Source organism: Epinephelus moara, chromosome 13 (assembly GCF_006386435.1).
Source record: "Epinephelus moara isolate mb chromosome 13, YSFRI_EMoa_1.0, whole genome shotgun sequence".
Lineage (NCBI taxonomy): Eukaryota > Metazoa > Chordata > Actinopteri > Perciformes > Serranidae > Epinephelus > Epinephelus moara.
This window is the reverse complement of record NC_065518.1, coordinates 27,601,081-27,607,512: the sequence shown is the minus strand read 5'-3', so window position 1 is coordinate 27,607,512 and position 6,432 is coordinate 27,601,081. Positions and strand designations below refer to the sequence as shown.

The window sequence follows — 6,432 nt, the reverse complement described above, 5'->3', positions numbered from 1 at the left end:
TATGGAGCACTTCTACCAGCTCTTCTAGTCACTGAGCCTCGCCTCCATTTCAGCAAATATATTGCAATTATTACAGGTACCATTATTATTGAAGTAGGCAGGGGAATAGCTAAACACAGCCGCCAGGCTACATTTTACAATGCTAATTGCAAATGTTAGCTGGGCTGCTGGGCTACTCACCTAACACAACCGTAACGCCTGACCCATTGCTGGGACAGAGCCGCTAATAACTCAAGCTCCGGACATTTACCCATGCTACGATTGTAACATTAAATTTAACTGAATCGACATAGCGACATGTGCCTAATGTTACTGTAACCCACATAGAAAATGCGCTTATGGTGGATAAATGTAACAAATATTTATTTCCTACATTCTCCCGTGTCCTTAAACGCACCCTTGAGTCACGTAGTTACGTGCGCACGCACGCTGAGCACCTTGCGAGCCTGTTAGCCAATCGCGTTCCTGTAGTCCTCTTCAATTGTGTGTCCTGCTCGGTTGGCAGACAGGCAAGGGGAGACGGGCTGCAGGGACGGCTGCAACAGGTACGCGACTCGTTTACACGCTGTTTCTCACATAATAATATATCGTGTGCACTTCTAACTCCAGCTATGCGTTGTACACTTTTAGAAGTTTGATACCAACCGCGTGCTGATGCTGGGTGCTCGCTGTGTGACTGTCTAGGAGTGGAATTGGTGAGTCTGCTTGGTCTAGTTTCATTTTGCTACACGCCGTTAGCATTAGCATACTGTTAGCTGCGCCCATATGTCTGTACTTAATGGCGGAGCATTGTTATGCTAATGTAGCGGTGTTATCGGCTTTTGTAGCCCACTCTGCTTCTTGTTTAAAGCATTTACAAGCTATTTAAGGTTACGGTGACTGAATGGTTACACTGTGTATTTTTTTTGGTTTATGCATTGCCAGCCGAAGCACTTTAAAGCCAACGCTTGTTGTATATTGTATGTTTATTATTACTGGTTGAATGTAATGATTTACTGTTGATATTTAATTGTGTATGCACTGAGAACTGAGAACAAAACAACCAAACTAGCTAGTATTAATGATCTATTGTTAAATAATTTTACTCATGGTTGGTCCTGTTTTAATTAAACACAGGTCAGGTGTGCCCTGCTTGGTGCCACCACCCGATGGCGAGCTAAGCCCAAGAAGGAGCCTCGAACACCATCCTCCCACAGCAACAGCACTCCTGTGGTTCGGTAGGGGCTGCTGCAGCCAGTCTACTGCGGACTGTGATTTATCACCAGTGAGGTGATTGGGTGGAGTACAGGTACTCCAGGTGTTTTCCTGGACTAGGACTGTTGCATTTCTTTTGCTGTTGCTATTGTGAAACTGTAAACTGAACTGTTTATTTGTGGTCAGAACGAATGGTTAAAACAAAGTGCACTTTTCCCTCTTCAAACTTCTCTAATAATTTCAAATCAAGCTTGAACAAAGTCATATCTGCAGATTGTAAATATTTTGGGGCTACTGTTTGAATTCACTTTTTTCCCACTGTTAATAATAAGGCACTGGCCACTAAACCATAAATACTTGTCTGTGTTGTCTTTATACTGCCACACGCACCTCCCAGAGCCGAACCTTAGCATTTTCTGATCTAGTCCAATTACCACCTTATAAAATTAATAAACTCATACTCTTCTTATTGAGCATTACTACATGTACTTGCTACATTACTGTAATACTAATTAAAACAGATATTTGACTCTGCCATTTCACTTCAAAAATATACACTGCCATTGCTCACTGGCTGTAGCCTTCTATAGGCAGGGAGGGCCAAGGGCTCAGAGAGGGGAGGGGGATTCACATGAACGTACATGAACGCACAGCCGGACCAGCTTGTAAACAAGGGGCTGGAGATCAACACATAGAGAGGGTGTGTGAGGTCATGCTATACTCCAGATGAAATTACACCTCTAGTTCTTCACATAGCAATTTTTTAATTCCTTCAATCTAGAAATGATGAATTTTGCTTATTGCTCCTTTAAAAGCCAAACATCACTGTCCTCAACAGAGTCATCGCTATGGCCACCGCTTCCATGGCAACGGGGTATATATCGCTAAAGCAACATGACCTCATTAAAGATGAAGACCGAATGTGAGCATGAGCTACTTACAATTCATGTGATGACTAAATGTGTGCATCCGTGCTGACCTCTTTCTACCTTACTCTTTCCATTGCACACTCTAACTCCGTAATAGCTCTCGGAAGTATGGTAAGAAATGATGGGGAGGATATGCAGGGCAGCCGGTTCATCTTACTGTCACATTGCCTATTATCTCAAAATTTCTTCTCCAGCACCAGACTGTGAGTTCTAGAGTGTGATATCTTTCTCACTGACGGACACTTGGTCTGAACACTTGCTTGCAAGCAGATCAGGGATAATGCTTTTCTAATCACGTACTTGCATGCAAATAAGGCTAATGTGGTGTTATCATGTATTATGAGTTGCCTGTGTTGCCAACAGCCATAAAGCATGGCTGAGCCAATGATGATTGCATGGGGGATAGCCAGGTGGGATCTTTCCTGTGGGTCTAATGTACTCGTGCCCTGTATGGACCTTTAGTTCCCTCTGCTGTGGCTCATGCAGTGCAGATTGACCCTTTGGGGATCATAGATATGTGGTAGCGGAAGCAAGAACTGCTTATGAGCTGGATACCCACCTCTGTAGTGTACATGCTGTTCTTTCTGTGATGGTGAGACAGACAAGACCATTTGTACCTGCAGGCCAGAATGTTGTGGCTTACTGTTTATCTGCTTGTAGTGTCTCCTCACTTCTACAGAACTCTTTTCCTCCGCACTGTTAGGTCTTATTGGATCATTTTTTTTGCTCAAATTATTTTTAAGCTTAAAGTTACCTGAACTGATCTGGTTAAGACTGTCCTCACCTGAAAAAACACCATTGTTTATTTCTTCAAACACCAATTATTATTGACATTTTCCCAATCAGTGGCTTCCAGTGGTTTTGTGAATAATGCCTGTGCTCTCTTAGAAGAAAAAGTGAAATACCTGGGGTCACAATCCTGGCTGGAAAAGAGATGTCTCTGTAAAATACTAACGAAGCTCAGCGTAAGTTCAACCAGGAAGACTTTCTTTATGCTATGTTCATTTACACTTCTGTGGGCAACTATGGCCATTCCTTTTCCCAGTTATCCAATCAAACTTTGCCACGATCTCCCCCACCCATTCACGTTGCTACTGCCAAAATCTGTTCTCCTCTCTGCTCCTGTCAGCTCTCATTTTAGGCGGAATCGTCGTGCCCTCCTCCACCCCATTCACCTCCAGTCACCTTATCCAGAGCCTAGGACAAGCTCATCAAAATCCCCCACCTCTTCACATCCAGATCCTCAGCTCCCTCATCTCATTTCATCACCACCACCACCAGCGTCTAGACTCTAGTATGTAATGTCTTTACCACTCACCTGAAATATATGACATCACAATGGGGTCTAATCGCCAAAAACTTCATATTTCTCATACCTAAGTGCACATGTAAATAGACATTCTTTTCTCTCAGAATAAGTCTCTCCTGACTGAACTGCTTTTCCTGCCTAAAAAGAAGCTGGAAACACAGTGACCGGTTGCCAGAAAACACACGTTTGGTGCCTAAAAAGCCGATGAAAACACAGCAATGACTTGCCAAATCTTAACTGATTTTGTTGTTTGTTGATCTTGAACAGTGGTCTGCAGCTTGGCAAGGGTCTCGCCTAGGTGTTGTGCCATTCGCCTCCCCCTCCACCTCCAGATGGCAAAGTCAGCTCATATACATTTACTTGACTTTAGAAATGCTGATATGATACATATGAAGCATGCACATGTATTGATGGTTTTCAGAAACGTACAATGCCAGCATTTTCTTCCGGCAACTCGGCTACTTCAAATTTTGTTTAATGTCCATACAAAAGCAAACTTAATCATTGTGGCCACAACTGCTTATTACAAGATAATGACGTATTGAATATGCTTTAGTTTAACGTGATTCTCATGACCCAGTTGCTTTAAATATGCCTTTATTAGGTGATCTGAATGAGCTAAAATGTAGTTTAACTGTAGCTCAAGTAAAGAAGAGTCATAAAGTATATATAAAATAGCAACTTTGCTAACATTAGCCACCATAAGCTACTGGTCAGACCAGACCCCTCAAAACCCCTGAGTAATTCTGTCCTTTATGTTTGAGTACTTAAGTTATACATCAAGCAGCTGTAATTCTGTTAATAAAATATAAACTTTCCCTGGTAAAACTTCAGACCTTCGAGACTCGCAGCCCGTATTATGTTTCTCAACAAAAACTCCTCTGCTTGCACACCCCCTCACATTTTCAACTGCACAATGATGGAGGACAGTCACACAAAGACGTGACCGTCATCACAGCAAAAGAGCTCTTGAGAAACACAGGTGACAAGAAAGTATTTCTGAATGAGGAATGAGAGAATGAGAGACAGGAAATGGCAGTGAAGACAGACTGTTGATCACGAACATGTGAATTTTCTACAGAATTAACAGCCAATACAGTGAGATAAAGTCAACGATGCAATAAAAAAGGAAAGAACAAGTGTAGTGCAGAAAGACATATTGTTTCTGAATCTAAAGATGCCAAAATGAAAATGTCAAGCTGAGTAAGCATGTGCTAAATACCCAGTTCATTATAATCTTGCTGATGCTGAGAGATAGAAATACACGTGCACATGGAACATCACAGTATTCTGCATCCCACCCACACAAAAATACATGTCCAAACATAAAAATACAACCACACAGTGAGTGACTTCATTCTTTTTTCTCTTGATGAAGGCAAACATCAAAGTGGAAAGTCCTTTTTGTTAGCTGAAATTAAACTCAGGGTTCCCACAATGATGTAGACAGAAAGAAGTGCAGACCATGATTTTTGAAAATAATAATAATAGAACGTCTGGTGAGTAAATGCAGCACTGAATGTAGATCTGTACGATAGTGTTTTTGTACTGGGGCTGTCAGAATTCCACTGTAGAGTCAGAGTCTTTCAACATTTAAAAACTAAAATTGAATTACTGCCTTATAGTCGTATGCCTCCATGAAGCTGTCAAGATGCAGCTACAGTTTACATCCATATCTGAAGAAACATGGATGTGTCTCTCTCATCTTCCCCACTGCAGCACAGATTTACACAATCAGCACAGTTTCAAGGTGGACACCCAAAATTACTGTCACCAATTCAGTATCTGACCAAATGTCTCCACTTCTGTTCCTGAATTACGAAGTTGAGTAATGTCCAGAAAAGTGATTTTGCAGAACACTCTGATGTCACAGTGAAGTTGTACTTTGACCTTTTGGATGTGTCATCACTTTATCATTTTATCCTATTAGTCATTTGTGTGAAACTTTGTCATAATTAGCGTATAAATTCTTGAAATGGCCAAAAACATGTTTTGCTAGGTCACAGTAGCCTTGACCTTTGACCTTCAACCATCAAATCAGTTTATTCTTCAGTCCAATTAGATGTTTGTGCCAAATGTGAGGAAATTCCATCAAGGTGTTTTTGAGATACCAATTTCACAAGAATGTGATGGGTGAGGTCACAATGACCTTGACCTTTGACCACCAAATTATTAATCACTGGACGTGTGTGCCAAATTTGAGGAAATTCCCAAAAGGCCTTCCTGCAATATTGAAAATTTCTGACTTATGGCCAAAAACCTGTTTTGTTAGGGCACAGTCACCTTGACCTTCAATCACCTAATTCTAATCAGTTATTTCTTCAGTCCAAACAGATGTTTGTGCTAAAAGTGAAGAAATTCGCTCAAGGTTTTCTTGAGATACCACATTCGCAAGAATGCAACTTTGACCACAATGACTTTAACCTTCAACCACCAAAATTGAATCAGTTCATTGTTGAGTCCAAGTGGACGTTTGTGCCAAATTTGAAGAAATTTCCTCAAGGGGTTCTTGAGATATTGCATTCACAGGAATGGGATTGACAGATGGACAGACGTACAAAAAAATATAATGCCTCTTGCCACTGTTAAATACCTGGAGACAGTAATCATGCATGCCACAGTGCATCTGTAGCATTGAAGTCTGACAAATGCATAAGCCCTCCAATTCTGATTAAAATTCCAGACTGTAATAGCAGACAGCAAATATGTCACACATGTTGGGAATCCTGTCGTGCTCGTTGCTTCTGCTGTGGTTGTAAGGCCAGAGTCATGACGGCAGCAAATACATAAGAAAGACGAAAAACCAATCTGTTCGTGAACAACACAGAGAGGATGCACAATGTATCGAAGGCAAAACAAAGTTAGACAGGAAATGCCTCTAGCCGTACAGGGAATATGGGCCCTATTGTGGTCTGTCAGCAAAGTTTCAGTGTCAGAAGGATAGGCATCTGGCATCAAAGATGGAAAAGGACTGACAGCACAGTCCTGTGGAAAAACAGA

At 41.5% G+C, this 6,432-nt stretch overlaps 1 long non-coding RNA gene across 1 annotated transcript; it reads left to right on the top strand.

Moving 5' to 3' along the window:
* Positions 1 to 469: 469 nt before the first annotated feature.
* On the top strand, positions 470 to 1,673 carry LOC126399549 (uncharacterized). Its single transcript, XR_007570908.1, has 3 exons — positions 470 to 545; positions 631 to 695; positions 1,117 to 1,673. It is a non-coding gene; the product is annotated as an uncharacterized LOC126399549 (long non-coding RNA).
* The last annotated feature ends 4,759 nt before the right edge of the window (positions 1,674 to 6,432 follow it).